The 23,989-nt window shown below is 42.6% G+C and overlaps 1 protein-coding gene across 13 annotated transcripts in view; it reads left to right on the top strand.

Annotated features, from left to right (window-relative positions):
- Positions 1 to 9,424: 9,424 nt before the first annotated feature.
- ANKRD46 (ankyrin repeat domain 46) overlaps positions 9,425 to 23,989 on the top strand; it is a 72,660-nt gene continuing 58,095 nt past the window's right edge. For 5 of the 13 annotated variants that reach the window (XM_069600505.1, XM_069600508.1, XM_069600501.1 and 2 more), the window contains exon 1: positions 9,435 to 9,581. The gene's annotated coding sequence lies outside the window, so the exon portion shown is untranslated. Of the gene's footprint in view, positions 9,582 to 23,989 lie in introns of all 13 variants that reach the window. The other 8 variants (XM_069600506.1, XM_069600513.1, XM_069600502.1 and 5 more) reach the window with 4 other exon arrangements.

A 23,989-nucleotide genomic window follows, 5' to 3' on the forward strand; every position in this document is an offset into this window, starting at 1 on the left:
GACGTACGTATATGTTTCTACCGCTATTCAGACTCCTAAAATAACTGGCACTTTGCCCACAGGCAAACATACTTGAGTCTGAAAATATCACAAAAATAGTTACGGGGAAGAAGGTCAGAGCTGATTCAATGGTGGTTCGGCCCTGAAATCTGAGCCCCGTTGGGACCCATGGAGGGAAGCATGTGTGGGCTTTGTCTGAAGAGCCGATGGATTCGTCAAAGCCACTGGTGAGTGTCCAGCTTGCACACATCCCCGTGTGGACAATTGGGAAGCAAATTTTGTGTGAAATATGTACATTAGAAATTACCTTAAGTTCCCCCTCAGGGTGAATTTAAGAAGAGCTGAGGGATCTTAATTTGTGGAAAACCAAAAAGGTTACAAGCCTCAGTGGGGAAATAATGGCCAAAATGATCCTAAAAGGCAGAACGAAAGTAAACCACGCCGTGGGGGCAACGACTTCCCCAGAGGCTTTATGGTTCTCTCTCCTTCTGCTGTGGGTGGATGGTGGTCCACCAGGCAGGCTGAGGGAGGGGCCCGTGTGGACTCAGGTGGGAGATGGAGTAGAAAGCCCTTCTCTCCTTCATGAGGAAGCTCTTGACCCTGCCATCTGTGATCCCAGAAAAAAAGTCAAGAGAAAGTTAGGTACTTTTTTCTGGCTCACACCAACCCAAAATAAGACATGCTGAATTAACTTACAAAAAGTGTGGCAAACTAATAATCCCTCATAAGATGGCTTGAAAAGAAAGTGAAAGTTGCTCAGTCGTGTCCAACTCTTTGTGACCCTGTGGACTATAGTCCATCAAATTCTCCAGGCCAGAATACTAGAGTGGGTAGCCTTTCCCGTCTCCAGGGGATCTTCCAACCCAGGGATGGAACCCAGGTTTCCAGCATTGCAGGTGGATTCTTTACCAGCTGAGCCACAGGGGAAGGCCAAGAATACTGGAGGGTGTAGCCTATCCCTTCTCCAGAGGATTTTCCCGACCCAGGAATTGAACCGGGGTCTCCTGCATTGCAGGCGGATTCTTTACCAGCTGAGCTATAAGGGAAGCCATAAGACAGCTTAAGCCTTATAATTGTGCCTTCCCCTGCCACCGTATTCACCTATAATTGTTCTGATAAGTTGCTTTGTAATATCTATTTGTTACTATTTTTAAAAAACAAGCCATTTGTATAACAATTTCCCAGATAAGAAAAATTAGTTAGAGCTATAGAAAAAAGCCCTAGCCCATGTACTTTCCTGTAGGGCAGAGCCTTTGGCTAACCATATGGGCTTTGCTTGTGTAATATCTTGGAAGAGATGAGATGTTCAGTTGATTTAAAGGCACTGACCCTAGTGATTTTGCACTGCTCCTGCACCGAATGTGGTTTCTCTCCCGGAAATGTGGGAACACAGAGTTGGCTGTACTTCCTAATGGGTTTTCCATCTGTCCACAAGAGCACATATTTGATGGGGTCTGCGGTACAGCAGTTGTCTGGGGTGGAGGCGCTCAGAGCAGCACGCTGAAAAGTGTGAGTTGGCTTTTGCTCTGCACATGTGTGTTTTGTTTGCACTAGAAACTGGTCCCTGCAGAATTTCTGAAGAGCTCCAGTCCTTTGCAATGGGGTCTGGTGAGCAGAGGAAGAGATGATGGAAATCTACTGCTCCTGGATCCTAATCAAGAGAAGGTCAGAACAAAGATGATGAGTGAGACAAGTGACACGGCAGTTATTAAACATACAGGTTGCAAAAGCCAACAACTTGAAGTTGTGTTCTGTTCAAAAATCAGTTAATTGCAGAGTTGATTCCTGGAGTTTGCTTCACACAAGCTGGTAGAGCTTCATGCTTTCCAGGAGCACTAGGCCAATGGGTGCACCTCTTTATGCTCAGAGAGAAAGCACATATACTCCCATCACCTGTATAGCACCACGTTAAGGAAGAAAACAGGAAGATTGTACGTAAGAGTTTATTTTTACGTGTTGACTGAACATGCACCACGGTGGTTAAACCTAAGAGGTTTACTTGTTACTGAATTTATATCCATCATATATCTAAGTATTAGTTGAAAGTGAAAGTCGCTCAGTCATGTCCGACTCTTTGTGACCCCATGGACTAGTCCATGGAATTCTCCAGGCCAGAATACTGGAATGGGTAGCTTTTCCCTTCTCCAGGGGAATCTTCCCAACCCAAGGATCGAACCCAGGTCTCCTGCATTTCAGGCAGACTTTACCAGCTGAGCTACAAGCGAAGCCCAAGAATACTGGAGTGGGTATCCCTTCTCCAGGGGATCTTCCCGACCCAGGAATCCAACCAGGGTCTCGTGCGTTGCAAGCAGATTCTTTACCAACTGAGCTATCAGGGAAGCCCAAATATTAGTTAGTCTTTTGCAATTAACCACAGGTTGTTTATGTTATGAAAGCAAAAGTGTTAGTCAGTCAGTCTTGTCAGACTCTGTAACCCCATGGACTGTAGCCCATCAGGCTCCTCTGTTCATGCAATTCTCCAGGCAAAAATATTGGAGTGTGTTTCCATTCCCTTCTCCAGGGGATCTTCCCAGCCCCGGGATCAAACCTGGGTTGCCCGCATTGCAGGCAGATTCTTCACCATCTGAGCCCCCAGGGAAGCCCTGTTTATGCTATGCATGCACGCTAAGTCACTTCAGTCTTGTCTGACTCTGTGCGACCCTGTGGACTGTAGCCCTCCAGACTCCTCTGTTTATGTCATAGATGTTCTTTTTCCCCTTTTATTCTGACCTCATCTTCTCCCTTTTTATGTGTCAAAATTAAAATAGGTAACATGCGGTCTGGTGATTACAATGAAGATAGGCTGAGATCTTAGGCAGTGAATTCACTGAAGAAAAATCTCAAAACCTTTCTGCCCTATTGTCCTTACCTGCGACTTTAAAATAAAATCCTGCTAGATGATGAACAAACAGAAACAAACACAAAAAGTAACTTACTCCATTTGTCTTTTTAATGGACCTTGTGAGTTTGGAAGATAGACATATGAAATACATTTCTCAGGTTTTAAAAAAATTAAATCATTTGAAAGTCTTTTCTCATTCTGCTTCCCTTAAAACAAATGCATAGGCTAGAAGCAATTTGTATGACTTATCCACCCTTTTTTTCCCTATAAAAATGTCACAAGTTTCCTTTCTTGTTAGTCAAAGGTGTTAAGATCAAAAGAAGCTTTAGTCCAGTCATATTTGCAGAAAATAATTGTCAGAGTAGAATAGCCTCCGACTTTACCCTAACTTTGGCATCACAGTTTTGTGAAGGGGAAAATGAAACCATGGGATCAGTGTATTGAAGGAGAGTGAAATTGAGGCCAGTTCTGATAAAGGTCACCTCCTGGAGTATATTTCAAGACTAGGAAGGAGATGTTCCTTGCTTCTGTTTGAATGATTACCATTTCTTTCTCACACTAAGATGAGAGTTAATTTCATTCTTCCTTGCCAGTTTCTGAGAAAATTTGCAAACCTATTATGAGTTTCTGGTGCTTGTTTTGAAGTATAAAGGAAATAATCAAATATGTGGACATCATAATTTCTTAGGCACTTTCAGTTCAGTTCAGTTCAGTCGTTCAGTCATGTCTGACTCTTTTCGACCCCGTGAACCGTAGCACACCAGGCCTCCCTGTCCATCACCAACTCCCAGAGTCTACCCAAACCCATGTGCATCGAGTCGGTGATGCCATCCAGCCTTCTCATCCTCTGTCGTCCCCTTCTCCTCCTGCCCTCAATCTTTCCCAGCATCAGGGTCTTTTCAAATGAATCAACTCTTCGCATCAGGTGGCCAAAGTATTGGAGTTTCAGCTTCAACATCAGTCCTTCCAATGAACACCCAGGACTGATTTCCTTTAGGATGGACTGGTTGGATCTCCTTGCAGTCCAAGGGACTCTCAAGAGTCTTCTCCAGCACCACAGTTCAAAAGTATCAATTCTTCGGTGCTCAGCTTTCTTTACAGTCCAACTCTCACATCCATACATGACCACTGGAAAAACCATAGCCTTGACTAGACAGACCTTTGTTGGCAAAGTAATGTCTCTACTTTTCAATATGCTGTCTAGGTTGGTTATAACTTTCCTTCCGAGGAGCAAGCGTCTTTTAATTTCACGGCTGCAATCACCATCTACAGTGATTTTGGAGCCCAGAAAAATAAAGTCAGCCACTGTTTCCCCATCTATGTGCCATGAAGTGATGGGACCAGATGCCACGATCTTAATTTTCTGAATGTTGAGCTTTAAGCCAACTCTTTGACTCTCTTCTTTCACTTTCATCAAGAGCCTCTTTAGTTCTTCTTCACTTTCTGTCATAAGGGTGGTGTCATCTGCATATCTGAGCTTATTGATATTTCTCCCGGCAATCTTGATTCCAGCTTGTGCTTCCTCCAGCCCAGCGCTTCTCATGATGTACTCTGCATATAAGTTAAATAAGCAGGGTGACAATATACAGGCTTGACGTACTCCTTTTCCTATTTGGAACCAGTCTGTTGTTTCATGTCCAGTTCTAACTGTTGCTTCCTGACCTGCATACAGGTTTCTCAAGAGGCAAGTCAGGTGGTCTGGTATTCCCATCACTTTGGAGAGTATTTATTGATGTTTTCTGTGATAAACAAAAGTGCTCCTTGGGCAAGTTCTCACATAATCCTACACCCCAGATAAGATGATCCATCACATGCCTAACAGCTCATATCTCATTACTTAATGATTTTGAGATCTGGTGGTCATAGGCATAACTTCTTATCAAAGAGCCCCAGTAACCCAGGTGCCTAGAAATGGTCTGGGCAAGATAGAGTGATTTAGGCCTAGTGATGGTACACAGGCTACTCAGAGACTCTTAACCTAGGAAAAGAACTCAGAAGTGATGCATGAAATTTTTCTCCTATTTTCTTGAAATCCTTTAGAGTGTTTAAGTACCACAAAGGATGAGCGACATGATAATGGAGTAGAAGATGACCCCTCTGACTTGAATTCTGAGCTTGCCTCTGCTTCCAGGTAGTAATGCGAGTGTAGGCGATTTACCTATAGGTAAATGGCCCTTAGTTTTTTCATCTGTAAAATTAGTTATAAGAACTTACATGTGTACTGGTTAAGGGGGAGCTTAACCAAGTGTCCCGGTTCCTATGTGGTTCCAGTTTAAAATTAGCACAGAGAGGGCTTTCCAGGAGACCTGGGAGACAGAGCAAGGCAATGGCTGCTACCTTCTGACAATCAGATACAGTGACATGGAAAGGCTAGTTTCTAGAAGTTTCTGTCCCCCTCCACTCTGTACCAGCTCTTCTTCTTGACTGACGGAGCCCAGGCCCACCACCAATTGTTTGGTGGGGGGCTCACAAAGCCATAGCTGGCTTCACAGAAACAGCAAGTCCTGAAGACTCCCTTCACGGGCCCACTTGCAGTGGGCTCCAAGCCCTACTTGGCTTCTAGAATTCTCAGAGAAACTAGTTTGTGACCTTTGATCTAAGCCTCCAACACCTCCTTCCAGACCTTCACTTCCTGGACTCCTGCCCCAATTGTGTGAGACAGAATGCCTGTAATAAATCCATTATCCCCTCACACATCCGTTCTGCCTCTCTGACCAAACCCACGTCTCCCCAGTCGCATTTAAAGGCTTGCAAAGCAATGCATTTGCTTAAATCTCTGCAAAAGGTATTCCCTGGCTAACAATCGGTTACTTTACTTTTGGAAGAGAAGGATAATTGGGGTTAGGCTCTATATACATTCCCATCACATATATTATTCAATCTAATGTACGTGTGAAAACCTGTGTGGTTCTGCCACGTGCAGGTTAAGTGCAAAGAAAAATAACAAATTGAGTTTTCAACAAGCAGCCAAGCTCTTTTCTTCTTCCCAGGGGTGTAGCTGTTGTTGTCTTAGTAACTCCGGAAATTCAAGGAGACCTAAGATGTTTACTTTTCAATTAACAAAAGAAGAGAGATCCCTCTTCGAAAGATTTGCTTGCTGCTTCATTTCTAATTGCGTTGGCTGCTGAAGGAAAATATCTTCCTAGCTTTCAATTTTTTCCCTTAATTTTGTAAATATAATGCTTGGCACATATACGCTATTTATTCATTTTTCCAGTGGTTTAAATGTGTAAGCTGTTGGAGAACTGAAATGAACGGAACTCTGATGTAGATAAATATATGCTACTTAAGTCTGATTCTGTGACTTGCCCACTCGTTAATTATGCCTGAGAACTCAGTGTTGTTATAATACCCTATTCTCGTTACCCTGGGTGAGAGACTGGAGACAGGGGAAGTCACGCTTTCTGGGAGCATGTCTCCCCCTTATGGTCATTCATTAGTACTACAAAAAACTGGACCGCCTTCTGGGAAACAGGGCTCAAAACCAAGAAACACCCTTTCCTTTGTAGATACGGTGTGTTTTTAAAACACCTGTCTGTTTCAACGCATCTCTTTTCTACAGAGACAACTGGTTACACTGGGATGGTTGCTGGATCACTTGAGTGTCTTCTGATGAGCATTCTATCACAAAGTGGTCTTTTCTTAAAAAAATTTGAGATATAGTTGATGTACGATATTATGTAAGCTACAGATGTACAACATAACGATCCACAAATTTTAAAGGTTATACTACATTTATATTGTAAATGTCATTTATAAAATATTGGCTATATACCCTGTATTGTACAATATAAACTTGTAGTTTATTTAACAATGTTTTTGAAAGCTTTTTCTGCATTTTTGAAGACTGTAGAGGAATGTATAATCAAGATGGCCAAAACCCTTCTTTTCTTTAAACAGAAGAAAACCTCTTAAGAGGAAATCCTACCCCAAGCAAGTATTTTTTGTCATTCTTTTATTCTGACTCCTGTGGTTGTATCTAACAGAGTGAATTCTCAGCCCTGTCTGCACATTAGTATTCTCTGAGCAACCTTAAAAACTATGGATATTGGGGCATACTTCCAAATAATTCTGACTCGGTCTTGGCCAGGGTGTTGCTATTTTTAAGGCCCTGCAGTGATTGCAACGTGCTGCCAGGGCTAAGAACTGCTATGTGTCACTCACTGTGGTGGTGCCAAGGATTTGATGGTGGGACACAACTCAGTCACTCTCTGACATCACCATTCCCAGGCCACACATACTGTTCCCTCTCTCTAAATCACCCCCCTTGTTCATTGTATCATTAATTCCTCCTCCTTTGCATCTCAGTTAAATATCACTCATTCAAAACCATTGCTGCTCTTCCATCTAAATTAGGTCCTGTACTGTTTGCTCTCATATAACATCTCCCTTCTTTTCGTTTGTTAACACTTACCCTAGTTATAATTACAGGTATTCCTCTTGTTGGAACTCTCACAATCAGAACTCAGGACCAAATAGATATTGCTAATGAGGAAGAAAAGGTAGATTTCCCTGAAGGAAATGGAATTTAAACATCAGGGCCATTCTCTGGGCTAAATAACATTTCCTCCAACGGTGTCCCTGTCCTAATCCCCAGAATCCGTGACTATGTTAACTTGTACAGTAAAAAGAACTTTTCTGATGGGACTAAAATTAAAGATCTTGAAATGGAGGGACTGTTCTGGATTCTTCAGATGTACCCAACATGATCCAGAGTCCTTATAAACAGGCAGGAGGGTCAAAGTTAGAGAGGATGCACAGCTGGCAGCAGAAGTCAGAGAGAAGAAAAGATGCTACACTGCTGATTTTGAACATGGAAGAGGCCATGAGCCAAGGACTAAAGTGACCTCTAGAAGCTGGAGAAACAAGGAAATGGGTTCTCAGATCCCCCAGGAGGAATGCTGTACTTCTTACACTTAGCAGTCTCTACACTTTTTCAGATCAAACAAAAGCAGATCATGAAGATGGAAAGATTCATTTGAACAGAAGTAATGACTAAGGTCTTGGGTTGTTTGTTAACCGATTAATAAAAAAGAGGAAATTGTAAGAACACACTGGAGAAATTCTTTGCTGATTTGACACAATTTACTGGCATCAATGAAGATATTATAAACTCAACACACAACCTCAAGGAGAATATCAATGACAAATTTGTTAATAAATGTCATCAAAGAATATTTAATATTTATGATAGTCACTGCACAAGAAAATGTGAAATGTCTGAAATCTTATTCTTTCGTGAAAGAGACATGATAGAGTCTTTCTCAAATTTGACAAAATTCCCAAACATTTACATGACACTTCCAGGAACACACTGTTAGTAATAGCCAAGGAATGGATGGACATGAGACCCCCTAGAGAGGAAAGGTGGATTGGCTGAGAGAGTATGCTAAAATTTAGGGAAGAGAGGATCACTGTGCAGGGTAAGTCTTGGCTACAGGACTGGAGTTGTTGGTAAACTCAGGAAAAAAAAGTTGCAGTAAATGTACTTCTCACCACCCACCATCTTTATAGTTTTGGCTAGGTACATGTTGCATTTCGTCTAGGAATTTTAAAAAGTGGGATGTAAGTAGTCAAATCTTTTTTGAAAAAACTTAGGTTCATATTTGAAAATTAGAGCAGCCAGTTGCTATTACTAATACATCAATTTGGGTTACAGAGAAGACTTACCTGAAGGCCAGCAACTATTAATTGATGCCTACAGCTCCTGCTAGATCATAGCACCTGGTTCCATTGCTTCATGGCAAATAGATGGGAAAAAAGTGGAAACAGTAGCAGATTTTATTTTCCTGGGCTCTCTAATCAATGCAGATGGTGACTGCAGCCACAAAGTTAAAAGACACTTGCTTCTTGGAAGGAAAACTATGACAAATCTAGACAGTGTATTAAAAAACAGAGACATCACTTTGTTGACAAAGGTCCATATAATGAAAACTATGTTTTTTCTAGTTGTCATGAACAGATGTGAGAGTTGGACCATAAAGAAGGCTGAGCACCGAGGAATTGATGCTTTCAAATTGTAGTGCTGGAAAAAACTCTTGAGAGTCTCTTGGATTGCAGACATCAAACCAGTCCATCCTAAAGGAAATCAACCCCGAATATTCATCAGAACTGATGCTGAAGCTGAAGCTGTAATACTTTGGCCACCTGATGCAAAGAACTGACTCATTGGAAAAGACCTTGATGCTGGGAAAGATTGAAGCGGGGAGGAGAAGGGGGCAGCAGAGGATGAGATGGTTAGACAGCATCACCAACTCGAAAGACATGAATTTGAGCAAACTCTGGGAGATAGTGGAGGACAGAGGAGCTTGGCCTGCTGCAGCCCGTGGGGTCACAAAGAGTCCAACTCAATTTAGAGACTTGGTAAGACTCTTGGTAAGACTGTCCTTGCCTGTGAAGCCTTCATCTAGCTGAGGGGTGGGATGTTTGTTTAGAAAAGGACTTGAAAAGTGCAAAATGCTCCTGGACTCAGACCTATGGAACCTTTCTCAGTTGTCTTCTCCCCCGCAGCAGTTTTCTTACTTTGCTTAGTGATTCAGAGCTGGTCGAGCCGCCAGTGCGACTTCCAGCCTTCAGGGGGCGCACCAGCCGCGGCGCAGTGAGGCCGCTCTGGCCAGCTAGGGCCCCGCTCGTCTTAGTGGCCAGCCCGTCCCCTCCTCTCCGTCCGCTGCCGTCGCCTCTGCCGCGGTTGCCGGGAGGAAGGTGGTGCCGCTGCCGCCATTCCTCGACTGACTGGAAGGTACTTGGGCCTCGGCCCGCGGGCAGCCCCGGGATGAAAGCCACTGACACCTCCCCGCGATGGCCCCGAAGCACCGGAGGGCCCGGCTTGGGGCCTGGTCTAGGGACCTGAGAGGCGGGGCCGCCCGCGGGGAAGCAGACCCGTGGTGGCTGGTCTCGGGTCTGTGCTGCCCCGGGGAGCTGGGAGGGCCGGCGCGGGCGCTGGGGGCTGCTCAGGGTAGCGGCCGCGCGGCGGGCGTGGCCGGGGCGGGCGGCCTGGCGGGGCCTCGCGATGTCGACAGTCCGAGCCGGAGACACCCCCGGCCGGCGTCTCGCCTCGGCCCGGACAGTATGCGGCTAGTTACTCGGAACCCGCAGTCCAGGCGTGAAGAGAAGCTGCTGAGATGTGCGTGAACTATCCCGATATTACATGGCCCCGGGTACCCGGGTTCAAAGACAGGGCTGCTCCTTATTAAAAGTGCAATGCAGGAGGCCGATCATCTGGCAATACAGGGCTCTGCCTCGAGAAAATGACGTTTATTCTTTAAAACGGCCCACGGTGTTTAGAATTGGCTACCGAATATAACGAAGGGGGAAAAATACATCATTAAATAGTGTCAATTCTCATTCTAAAGAATGGTACCTAGGAGTGGAAAGAGGTCTGCTAGTGGGGCGGGGATTATAGTAAGAGAAGTCTTCAGTGCTTACTGTATGTCATTGTGCTGGATACTTTAAATCGTATTGTGTCTGTATTTAATCCTTGTAGCAACAGCGGAGGGTACCATTTCCATTTTACAAATAAGGAAACCGAGGCACACAGTCTAAATTAACTTGTCCAAGGTCGAACAGTTAGTAAAGGATTTGAACCTCATCTCCTTACTCCAGTGTTCCTGCTTGTTACCTATACAAACCTATTCCATAAGACTTTTGTTTACTTATCAATTTGACTCGTATTAGGTTGGTACAAAAGTAATTGCGATTTTGGACCGTGAATTTTCAATCATTGTAATTAAGCGCCAACACGTCGTTATTAGTCAAAATAGAAACCATTACAATCAACATGTTTTTGTCAATGAGAAATAAGTTTGTTTATTCCTATAGTGTGAAAATACGTGCTTTGGGATTCCTCAAACTCTTGGGAAGCATTTTCTACCTCCTGCTGGTTGTGGAAGTGTTTGGCCTGCAACAAGTTGTCAAGATGCTTAAAGAAGGGGTAGTCAGTTGGTGAGAGCTCAGGTGAATATGGCAGATGAGGCAAAATTTCATAGCCCATGTCGCTCGACTTTTGAAGTGCTGGTTGTGTGGTGTGTGTGGGGGGGTGTTGTCATGGAGAACAATGGGGCCCTTTCTGTTGACTGGGGCCAGCGCAGGTGTGGCAGTTGTCCGTGCATCTCACTGATCTGTTGAGCATACTTCTCACATGTGATGGTTTCGCCGGGACTCAGAAAGCTGTGATGAATCAGACCTGCAGCAGACCACCAGACAGTGACCATGACCTTTTTTCGGTGGGAGTTTGGTTTTGGGAAGTGCTTTGGAGCTTCTTCTCAGTCCATCCACAGAGCTGGTTGTCAGTGGTTGTCATATACAGTTGACTTTTTGTTGTGTGCCACAATCCAATCGAGAAATAGTTCATTGTTGTTAAATAAAAGCAGACGACACTTCAGAACAATGATTTTTTTGATTTGTGGTCAGCTTGTGAGGCACCCACTAACTGAGCTTTTTCACCTTTCCAATTTGCATCAAATGCCACACAACTGTAAAATGGTCAACATTGAGTCCTTTGACAACTTCTCGTGTGGTTGTAAGATCAGCTTTGATAATGACTCTCAGTTGGTTGTTGGCCAACCAGTATGCTCCTCACCTTCAAGGCTCTCATCTCCTTTGCAGAACTTCTTGAACAACCACTGCATGTACGTAGTTAGAAGTTCCAGGTTGCCTTGTTGATGTTGCGAGTTGTCTCCCTGCTTCTTTACAACCCATTTTGAACTTGAATAAAAAAAAAAGCTCAAATTTGCATTTTGTCTAACCTCATTTCCATAGTCTAAAATAAATGTAAACAAGTAATAAGTCATTAGCAAAAAACATAAAGCAAGAAATACACGTTAAAATGCTGTATAACCTAACCACATTTATTTAAGAATGTATTCTGGTATCATATGGCCAATTTCAACAGTGTAAAATTGCAATTACTTTCACACCAACCTAATAGCTTGAACTGATTTCCCTGAGGTTTAATTTTCATGGCTAAATGCAAGTATCCTGTACCAACTCCTTTTTAACTTAAAAGGGAGTTTAATTAGAAAAATGTTTGCTTTCTAAGGAGTATAGTGATAATAAAGTTAAGCATGGACTAGGGCCCTCCCAGAGAAGGCAATGGCACCCCACTCCAGTACTCTTGCCTGGAAAATCCATGAACGGAGGAGGCTGGTAGGCTGCAGTCCATGGGGTCGCTAAGAGTCAGACACAACTGAGGGACTTCACTTTCATGCATTGGAGAAGGAAATGGCAACCCACTCCAGTGTTCTTGCCTGGAGAATCCCAGGGACTGGGGAGCCTGGTGGGCTGCCGTCTATGGGGTGGCAGAGTCAGACACAACTGAAGCGACTTAGCAGCAGTAGCAGCAGCAGGGTTGGGTTTATTTGGTTGTTAATGAGCTTCATTACTTTTCATCATTGTTTGCATATTGATACCATTTTTAGTGAATTCACTTTGCCCGTGCAATATTATGACAGTAATGCTAAAGGGGAATGAAAGATTTGTCCATGTGATGAAGAACCCACCTCCCAGTGCAGGAAACATAAGAGACGCGAGTTCAATCCCTGGGTCGGGAAGAGCCTCTGGAGTAGGCCATGGCAACCCATTCCATTATTTTTGCCTGAAGAATCCCACGGACAGAGGAGCGTGGCAGGTTCCATAGGGCCCATAGGGTTGCAAAGAGTCAGACATGACTGAAGCAACTTAGCACGCAAGTTAATATTTTAGAGGATGTAGGAAAGACATTTGAAAGACTGTAGTAAAGAGGAATTAAGAAATTTGGGGCATGTTATTTAGAGCAAATTGTATTACTTACTATACGGAAGAGAAAGGCATTTCCAGTTCCTGTAAAGTGGTATTTCCCATTGTGGAGAGAAGTTGGATACTGTAGTGTGCTAAATCCCTTAGCTTTATCAGGATTTAAGAGTTTGCATATTCAGCACTCCTGTAGCAAATGTATGCAGAGTGCCTCCCAGAGGCAAGCATGGTTCTAATCCCCGGAGATGCGAGAGGATCAAAAGAAAACATAATTCTTGTCCTCCTGGAGCTAACATTCCACTGGGGAAAGGTGGGGATGGGGATGATAAATAAAATACTTATTAAAAATTAAAATCTATCCAGTCAGGTGGTAATTATTGCTTAGAAGAAAAATGAAGCAGTGAAGGGGGATAGGGAGATCCAGGGAAGGAGCAGAAGCAGTTTTGAAATAAGGAACAGCTCCATAGAGAAGGCTCCTGAGTACAACCTGAAGGGGTCAGAGACAGCCCTGCAGCTGTGTAGGGGTCCGGTGCACCAGGCAAGGGCCCAGGCCTAGAGGCCGCCAGGCTTGTTGGGGGCCAGCAAGGAGGCCAGTGGGTTTGAGCAGAGGCAGGAAGGGTGAGGTAAGCTCTAGAGCTCATCTGTCCTGGTGACGACCATGGCCTTTCCCCTGAGTGAGGAGGGAGGTGGTTGAGGGGAGTGGGGAGGCCTGACTTAACAGGTGTAAAGGATCACTCTGGCGCCTGTGTTCAGAAGGGACGGTAGGAGCAGGGAGCCCAGTTAGGTTGGGTCAGACCAAGTGGTAACAATAGTGTAGTAAGAAGCTGCTGTTTTCTAGGTATGGCTGACAGGATTTGCTGATGGATTGGATGTGGAGTATGAGGGTAAAAGAGGAAAGGATGGCGCGAGGCCTTTGGCCTGAGCTAGTGAAGGGATGGAGCTGCCCTTTATGACATGGGGAAGACTTGAGGATGAGAGAGATGGGGAGGCTGGTGGAGCAGCAGTCAAGAGTTCAGCTTTAGACGAGTCAGGTTTGAGATGTCTGTTGAGGTGGTGTTATGTGAGACTGGAGTTGAGTGGAAAGGTCCCAACTCAAAATAGAAATTTAGGAATCATTAGCAAGTAGGTAGTATTTCAGGCCTTGAGATTATATGAGATCTGGTCTAAAGAAGCGAAGATTGAGCTCTGGGATTTTCTTTCCATGTTCAGAGGTTGGAACCACAGAGGAGACTGAGAAGGAGCAGTCTTTGATTCGACACATCGTGAGATGAGGACCACGAAATTAATGTTGTACTTAGCAATGTGGCGGTCGCTGGTGTTGATGCAAGAGCACCCTAAGAAGAGTGGGAAGAAGATCTGATTAGTGTGGTTTGAAGAGAGGATCTAGGGAAAGAGTTTGGAGTTGGCAAGTATGGACAGCTCTTTAGAGGAGGTTAGCTGTAAACTCTAATTTGAAAGCACTGCAGTCATCCTCACAGTAAATAATTTTATTTCTAGCTCCACCCATTTAGCAGCCAGACTTGGATCATTTTATCAATGATCGGTGGAAGGAAAATAACTATACTGCTATACTGAAAATGATAATGTGTTATTAACCTCCAAAACCCATACACACAAAAGCTTGTCCTTTTTTGCGTAATTCATTTCAGGGCTCATAAAAGCCCTGTGGTAGAAGATGTTCCTTTGTCAATTATTTTTGTTCTTACCTCAGATTAAAATTAACTTAGAGGTGCTACAAACTGTGCATTTAAAACAAAATACATACTCAAGAAAGTTGAAAACCAGGATTTATTTTGAAATAAATCTGTCTTTTTATCTCAACATGAGTTTAGGTTCTTGTTTCTGCCCTCAGTAAATTAATGGCCAAATAAAAAATAATCTACAAGGTATATAGTATATACCAGATTTACACCATCTTTACTGTGGATATAAACTCTTTCTGTGGTCTTGTCTTGTGCCTTTTCCATAGCAAGTTCAGCTCACAGTTGCATTGTAAAGGTTTCAGTTCAGTTCAGTCACTCAGTCGTGTCCGACTCTTTGCGACCCCATGAATCACAGCACGCCAGGCCTCCCTGTCCATCACCAACTCCCAGAGTTCACTCAGACTCACGTCCATCGAGTCAGTGATGCCATCCAGCCTCATCCTCTGTTGTCCCCTTCTCCTCCTGCCCCCAATCCCTCTCAGCATGAGTCTTTTCCGATGAGTCAACTCTTCACATCAGGTGGCCAAAGTACTGGAGTTTCAGCTTCAGCATCGTTCCTTCCAAAGAAATCCCAGGGCTGATCTCCTTCAGAATGGACTGGTTGGATCTCCTTGCAGTCCAGGGGACTCTCAAGAGTCTTCTCCAACACCACAGTTCAAAAGCATCAATTCTTCAGTGCTCAGCTTTCTTCACAGTCCAACTCTCACATTCATATATGACCACTGGAAAAACCATAGCCCTTAAGGTGATTAAATAAATTATTTTGAAGTTTAGGATTATATCTACTGATTTTTTTAATCCATTAGTTTTATCTGGAAGATGATGTGTCCTTCAGTGTGCAGATGGAAATCTTTTTTTAATTTGAGAGAAGTACTTTCTTAAGTTTGTTTTTTGTTGTTTTCTCATTTTTCCCCCTCTGGCAATTTTTCATGGGTAGGCTCTGTTCTCTAGTTGTCATAATCATTTCACATGTCCTTGTTAACTTTTCTTTTGCAGAGTTTAAGTTAGGCCTGTCCATTGCTGATTTGATTTTTTGTAATATTTGTTATGTTCTTTACTGCTTACAGGGGCATCCCTGGTGGCTCAAACGGTAAAGAATCTGCCTGCAATGTGAGAGACCGGGGTTCAATCCCTGGGTTGGGAAGTTTCCCCTGGAGAAGGGAATGGCAACCCACTCCTATATTCTTGCCTGGAGAATCCACGGACAGAGGAGCCTGGCAGACCGCAGTCCATGAGGTTGCAAAGAGTCATATACAACTGAGTGACTAACACTTTCTCTGCTTACAATTTGAATTTTAAATTTTCTTTTATGTTTTTATCTAATTCATAGTCTTTTTTTAAATCCCAGTCTCCATATGGTACTTTTTTTTTTTCCCATAACCTGAGTTCTTAATTTTTTTTTTTTTGGTATATTCCTAAACCAGATTTTTTCTTTTTTTGTTCATTTCTTGTAAATAATTTTCAGTGGTATATTTTTCTGTGTAGAGCTAATGAACCTCTTCTCTTATGCTGCAGGGTTTTTCATTAACTCTATTCATCCTTTAAAAATGGAAGAACTTTTGAGATTGTCACTATAGAAATGTCATTACCAAATTTGTTCCATACTAAAGACTTTTTCTAGATTTCTTACAAGGAAAACTAATGAGAATTAGATTTTGTAAAGGATTGTATTGTGGGGTTTGAAAAAGATTTGCCTATGTAAAATTATTTTCGGTATTATTAGAACTTAAATTTATGGTTTATATCTTGGTAATAAAATCCCATTTTCCACACCAGCATACGGACATAAGAATGATCAACTTAGATCTTATGCATAAAGTATATGTAATATATAAATAAAATCAGTGACAAAGGAATAGCTAATTTCCAAATTAAATATATGCTTATCCCTTTTTCCTTTTTTCCAGTTTCATTTCAGTTCAGTCACTCAGTCGTGTCTGACTCTTTGCAACCCCGTGAATCGCAGCACGCCAGGCCTCCCTGTCCATCACCAACTCCCAGAGTCTACCCAAAGCAATGTCCATTGAGTCAGTGATGCCATCCAACCATCTCATCCTCTGTCGTCCCCTTCTCCTCCTGCCCTCAATCTTTCCCAGCATCAGGGTCTTTTCAAATGAGTCAGCTCTTCGCATCAGGTGGCCAAAGTATTGGAGTTTCAGCTTTAGCATCAGTCCTTCCTTCCAATGAACACCCAGGACTGATCTCCTTTAGGATGGACTGGTTGGATCTCCTTTTAGTCCAAGGGACTCTCAAGAGTCTTTACAACACCACATTTCAAAAGCATCAATTCTTTGGCGCTCATCTTTCTTTATAGTCCAACTCTCACATCCATACATGACCACTGGAAAAACCATAGCCTTGACTAGACGGACCTTTGTTGGCAAAGTAATGTCTCTGCTTTTTAATATGCTGTCTAGGTTGGTCATAACTTTCCTTCCAAGGAGTAAGTGTCTTAATTTCATGGCTGCAATCACCATCTGCAGTGATTTTGGAGCTCAGAGAAATTAAGTCAGCCACTGTTTCCACTGTTTCCCCATCTATTTGCCATGAAGTGATGGAACTAGATGCCATGATCTTAGTTTTCTGAATGTTGAGCTTTAAGCCAACTTTTTCCACTTTCCTCTTTCACTTTCATCAAGAGGCTCTTTAGTTCTTTAGAGGCTCTTCACTTTCTTCCATAAGGGTAGTGTCATCTGCATATCTGAGGTTATTGATATTTCTCCTGGCAATCTTGATTCCGGCTTGTGCTTCCTCCAGTCCAGTGTTTCTCATGATGTACTCTGCATGTAAGTTAAATAAGCAGGGTGACAGTAAACAGCCTTGACGTACTCCTTTTCCTATTTGGACCCAGTCTGTTGTTCCATGTCCAGTTCTGTTGTTTCCTGACCTGCATACAGGTTTCTCAAGAGGCAGGTCAGGTGGTCTGGTATTCCCATCTCTCAGAATTTTCCACAGTTTATTGTGATCCACACAGTCAAAGGCTTTGGCATAATCAAGAAAGCAGAAATAGATGTTTTTCTGGAACTCTCTTGCTTATTCAATGATCCAGCGGATGTTGGCAATTTGATCTCTAGTTCCTTTGCCTTTTTAAAACCAGCTTGAATATCTGGAAGTTCACGGTTCATGTATTGCTGAAGCCTGGCTTGGAGAATTTTGAGCATTACTTTACTAGCGTGTAAGATGAGTGCAATTGTGCGGTAGTTTGAGCATTCTTTGGCATTGCCTTTCTTTGGGATTGGAATGAAAGCTGACCTTTTCCAGTCCTGTGGCCACTGCTGAGTTTTCCAAATGTGCTGGCATATTGAGTTCAACACTTCCACAGCATCATCTTTCAGGATCTTTCCAGCTTTGTTGAAATATTATTGACAAATAAAAATTGTACATAGTGTTTATACAGTCTGATTTTTTTAAAGGCATGCAGTGTGATGATTTAATATTTTCATAAATTTGAAATGATTGCCCCACGCAATCCATCACCTCACATAGTTACCTTTGTGTGCGTATGTAATGAGAACACAAGATCTCAGTAAATTTCAAGTACACAATACATACTATTATGTACAATCATCCTGCTGAACATTAGCTCCATGCCATGAGTGATAGTTTGTACCCTTTGACCAACACCTTCCAATTTCCCTCTCCCTCAGCCCCTGGCAACTACCCTTCTGCTCTCTGGTTCTGTGAGTTTGACTCTTTCAGATTCCATATCACATGTAAGTGAGATCATTCGGTATTTGTCTTTCTGTGTCTAACTTCTCTTTGGGTGGTATCATCCAGGTTCATTCGTGTTGTCACAGACGGCAGGATTTCCTGCTTTTTGTGGCTGAATAATATTCGTCGTGTGTATACAGCATCTTTGTCGTCCGCTCGTGTCAGTGGACGCTTAGGCTGCTTCCGTATCTTGGGTATTGGGAATAATGCTGCAGTGAACACGCAGGGGTCTCTTGGAGATAAGATTTCACTTCCTGTTTATATGCCCAGAACTCTGGAACTTGGAGAAGTGTAGAACTTGAAGCAGAACTTGTTAGTGCTGTTCAGGTTTTCTAGACCTCTTTGTTCACTGCAGTATTTAGAAACCTTGTGTAATTTAACTTTTGATTTGCCAGTAATTATTAGAGAAACAAAGCAGTTCTAGACTAAACTATGTTCAATGAAGATAGGCATGCACCCTTTTGACTTCAAAAAATTGGATGATTTTTTTGTTCCCAGCTCTTGGTCATGTGGCCATAAACGCACATATGCCAAAGAAATACTGATGCTTCTGTGTATTCACGGAACTATCCAATAAGTAGTCCTTTTGACAGATTTATGCAATTGAATACAATCAACTAAAAGATGTGCACATTGTTATTTAGGGATGGTGCCAAGTCATCTAAAAGCAAATGCAAGAACACACATGGTTTATTTAGCTATTTTCTCGACATTGGGTCTTCGTGAAATTCCTCTGCTGTATTTTACTTTAAAAAAAAAAGTCTTAGTTGTGGCATGCAGGATCTCTAGTTGTGACATACAAGATCTAGTTCCCCAAGCAGGGATTGAACCTAGGCTTCTTGCATCGGGAGCACAGAGTCCTAACCTCTGGACCACTCGGGAAGTCCCTGTTTTACTTTTTAACCTAAGTATATTAAAACTAGCTAAGAAACCTGTATTTTCTCTTATGATGTCTTTTTTTCTTTAGTCTAAGTTAAAATTTTTTTAATGTCCTGGGTGTGGCAGGACTGAGTCTGAGTGAACTCCGGGAGATGGTGATGGACAGGGAGGCCTGGCGTGCTGCGATTCATGGGGTCACAAAGAGTCGGACATGACTGAGCGACTGAACTGAACTGGGTGTGGCATTGTCAGAATGGTTTAAGCATTCTAACTTTGGTGGCATTTTTAGCCCTAATATGTCTTTTTCCAAGAGCCAGATGGCACTGATTCTTTCTTTTAAATCTCTTTCTGCCACTTCCCCATTTGGAGCTGTATTTTGCCTCATGGTTATTTTTCTTAAAAACAGAACAAAAACTGGTATTGTCTGTGTTTTCCCCACAGTGAGCTTATTTTTATCTCATCTATTCAGATTGTCTGTTCAACTTGTACTTCAAGTTATCTCCTTGGTGAGCGCCTAGAATTTACCCAGCTTTCAGTCTGCTTCCTGCCTGCTGTGCTATTTATTCCATTTTCAAATGAGATTTCTTAGACCTTAGTTAATTCAGCTTCTTGAAGAGAGTTAGATATCATTGCTCCCACCCTTCATTTGATCTTTGTCTTTTGCTGAAACATGTAACACAAGCAGTATTTTTTCCTTCTTAGAAAGCAGTGGCAGAAGCACACAGCAGTAGGAATCAAGTGGTAATGACTACTTTAGGTTCAAGGAAAGTGTAAAGGAAGTGTTAGTCACTCAGTCGTGTCTGACTCTTTGGGATCCCCCAGACTGTAGCCTGCCAGGCTCCTCTGTCCATGGGATTCTCCAAGCAAGAATACTGGAGTGGGTTGCCATTCGCTTCTCCAGGGGATCTTCCCGACCCAGGGATTGAACCCTGGTCTCCTGCATTGCAGGCGGATTCTTTTCCCTCTGATCCACCAAGGAAGTAAGACTTTAGGTTCTGTATCATTTAAATATTTGGTTGTAACAGAAAACCTAAACTGTCAGTAAAAAAGGGAATTTATTGATGCCTGTATTTGAAAAGTCCATAGTTACTATGAGCTTCATGTGAGGTTTAATCAAGGTCTGGCTCTGTTTCCCTGTGTGCTTCTCATCTCCAGCACCCCTGCCTTTCTCTTTATCTGTTTCTCTCTCTCTCCCTCCGTCCCTTCTGAAATCCATGTCAGAATGACTAAAGCAATTTTAGATGTTCTGTTTACACCTTATTATCAGAAAAAAAGAATATATCACTTTAATATATATGGTTTTTCCAGTAGTCATGTATGGATGTGAGAGTTGGACGGTGAAGAAAGCTGAGTGCCAAAGAATTGATGCTTTTGAAATGTGGTTTTGGAGAAGGTTCTTGAGAGTCCCTTCAACTGCAAGGAGATCCATCCAGTCCATTCTAAAGGGGATCAGTCCTGGGTGTTCATTGGAAGGACTGATGCTAAGGCTGAAACTCCAGTATTTGGACACCTCATGCAAAGGGTTGACTCATTGGAAAAGACCCTGATGCTGGGAGGGATTGGGGGCAGGAGGAGAAGGGGACAACAGAGGATGAGATGGCTGGATAGCATCACCGACTCGATGTACATGAGTTTGGGTGAACTCCGGGAGTTGGTGATGGACGGGAAGGCCTGGCGTCCATGGGGTCGCAAAGAGTCAAACACAACTGAGCGACTGAACTGAACTGAATATATATAACAGTAAGTAAAGGGTCTTATTGGACTGGAATATGTCTACTTCTAAATAAAACCACTGCATAAGAACCTACTGTTGAGGACAGGGAACTCTACTTAATACCCTGTAATGACCTATATGGGAAAAGATTCTAAAAAAGAGTGGATATATGTATAACTGATTCACTTTGCTGTACAGCAGAAACTAAGATAACATTGTATTAATAAATCAACTACCCTTCAATAAAAAATTAATTAAAAAACAGTAAACCACTGCAGCTAGAAGAATGTACTATGTTACATGTTACATGACTTGGAGTCAGAGCTTATTTCCTCAAAACATACTTAGGAACAGCCAGGAGTGATAGTGTTGGGTACTGCGGGACAGAAAAGGGCATGAATGGTAGGCAGCCAGTTGTGTCCACTACAGTGGCACTGGGCCTCCAACGGAGTGAAAAGCACGGTTAGTTTTGGCCAGTATATAAGATCTTCAGCCTTTATAAGACCTGGTTCTGAACTCATTGTCAGGTGGCAAGTCGGAGGCAACCATGTGGAGGAGTAAGCATGTGGCAGGAGGAATGGAGAACAAAAACAAACCCTTCTCCCAAAATAAGCTTACAGCAAAAATTCCAAAATGAATGACAAAGATCCAGGGTCAAGAAAAACCCAGCCAGCAGTGTGGCATTGGAATACAAGCTCAGTCCTAGTGTAAGTGATTGTAGGAAACTATCCAACAAAGGGTTTTTTTCCCTTTTTTTATTGAAGTGTGGTTGCTTTAAATGTTTTGATTTAAGGGGTACAGCATAGCAATTCAGTATTTTTGCAAATTATATTCCATTATAGGTTATTACAAGATAATGCCTATAGTGTACAGTGTATACTTGTTGCTCCAACAAAGACTTTCAAGTGTCCTTATGCTCAAGTAGAGAAAGCACTTGCATTTATTCAAAATGGTAAATTATGAAACAGAAAGTGACAAGAGCAGATGGAGATGAAGACAAAATTAGAACTCTTAGAAGTGAAAAAGTACAGTAGTCGAGGGGTTTGTTTTTTTTGATGTGTGATAAACTTAGACTCAATCCAGCCAGAGATAATAAATCAATTAGAAGATAGTGCTGAGAACTGTACCTAGAAGCTACAGCATAGAAAAGTTTTGGTTTTTTTTCAAGAAAAGCATAAATTGAGTTTCCAACATATATCTAATAGGAAGATATGATCGAAAAGCAGTAGTTGGAAGAGGTAAGTGAGAATTCCCCAGAATTCAAGAGGCCATGGTCCTTAGATTATAAGTTATAAAAATTCAGAATTCCAACCAGGATATATAAATCCTCCTAAATAGATCACAGCAAAACTGTTAACATTAAGGTTAAAGTGAAAATTTTTAAACCAAAGAAAAAAAAGACTTATGCAACAATTAGACTAAAGCAGATGTCTTCTAGCAATAATAGAGCCAAGAAGCAGTGGAATGATAACCTCAGAATGCTGAGGGAAAGTAACTGGCAGCTACAGCCTTGTAATCACATAGACTATTATTCAAGAATAAAGTAAAAATAAAGCCACTGTCAGAAGACTGAAAGACTGGACTGCTTACAGATCCTCCCAAAGAATTGAAGGGTGAACTTCAACCAGCAGAGTGAGGCATGGAACTTTTTTTAAAAAGAGTGGTCTGATTGATAAAATGTTGATAATTTAGTTAACCATTCTTTTAAAAAAAATTTTAAAGATAAAATCTATAGACAACAATCATGAAGGGGAATGGTCTTGAGACCTCAGTCACTAACCACTCTTGGCCATGTTGGTCACAATGGCCTGGTACGTCTTTGGGCAGTCTATAAAAATAGTTCCACGGGAAAGTGATACAGAGTTTTGCCAGCCTCTGTTCCTGTTTCTGAAAGATACCATAGACTCTTGAGTACACAGATGTTGAGCCAACTCACAGATCTGCTGTTTTACTAGGAGAGGCTGCATGGGGGCGTGGTCTCAGGCAGAAAGGGGATTGCTATGATTCATTGTCCATTCGGAATTACTGTTCCACTAAAGAAGCTACCAGGACTGCTGACTCCATCCTTCTTTATAGTACTAGCATTTCCTACTTCTTGCCCCACATCTTAGGTTCCTAAGTGGCAGCACAAGGAAAGCTCCAGCTGAAAAATAAAACTTCTGCTTGAAATCCTACACTTATTTTTATCCTCCTAAGCTAGGTTTAAAAAAAAAAAACCTAGTGGGAAAAAAAAATCCATATTTCTCTTTCCTGAACCTAGAGCCATTCCTAAGCATGTAATTCACTACTTTCTTGGGCTATCAAAGATGCTTCCCCAAAATAGGTTACCCACAGTCCAAAGGAGAGACAGCAGGAAAAGAACCAAAGGCTCCCTTTAAAGCCTTAGACACTCAACTCTCTTACTAAAACTCTGCACTTTCTTCCTACCAAAGATGTCACCCTTAACTGTTTCCAGTGGGAAGAAATACCTGTTACCCCGTGTGGTTTCTATATATAGACTTTCTATATAAGCATGCCACTTTTATTTTTTTAACATTTATCGATTTATTGGTCGTACTCTGCAGCATGTGGGATCTTAGTTCCCCCACCAGGGATCACACCCACGGCCCTTTCATTCCAAGTGTAGAATCTTAACCACTAGACTCCCAAGGAAGTCCACACATGCCATTTTTAAAGATTTGGCTAAGTTAGCCCCTTCAGCCTGTTGTCAGTTATTTTCTTCATGGCGTATTATTTACTAGAGTCCCCAAAGGTTGGAACAGGTTGGGTAGGATGTAGGTCTAATAATGATATGTGAGGAGTTCCTGAATTTTAAGGGTCTACCTGGGCCACAAGTGTAAACATTCTGGAGCTCTAAATGTGATTTAGACTGGAGTGGTTCATGTGGCTTCACTGTTACCGAAGCGCAAGTCTGTGTGCCCAACGCACAGTGAGGCCAGTCAGTACTAAAGCAAGAGTTTGGAACAGAGAAAGGTCTGTTACAGGCTCATACAAGGAGATGGGTGGCTCGTGCCCTAAGAACCCCAGAGTTACTGAAAGCTTTCAGCAAGCCCCTTTAAAAGCAAAAGGTGACGGATGGGTGTGGTGAGTTGTTGCACACTTCTCGGTGTCAGCTCCTTCATTCTTAAGGTCTAGTAACAGGTAATGATGACCCTGTAAATCTCTACCAGATGAATGGTATTCTCTGTCCTGACCAGAAAGGGCAAGATCCCAAAGCACAGCTCTCAGCCTCCAAGGTCCCAGTCCTGGCTGAGAGGAGGCGGATCTCAGTTGGCAGCTCCTTCAGGGCCAGGTTCCCACACCCTTCCCAGCTGTCATCCCTGAGGGAGCCAGGCATCCAACCCAACTAGTCCTCAGTCTCCTCAGGTGGCCCAAAGGGCGAGACCAGGTCTCACAGGTCAGGCAGACGGC

The sequence above is a fragment of the Ovis canadensis genome, chromosome 9 (assembly GCF_042477335.2).
Source record: "Ovis canadensis isolate MfBH-ARS-UI-01 breed Bighorn chromosome 9, ARS-UI_OviCan_v2, whole genome shotgun sequence".
Taxonomy (NCBI): domain Eukaryota; kingdom Metazoa; phylum Chordata; class Mammalia; order Artiodactyla; family Bovidae; genus Ovis; species Ovis canadensis.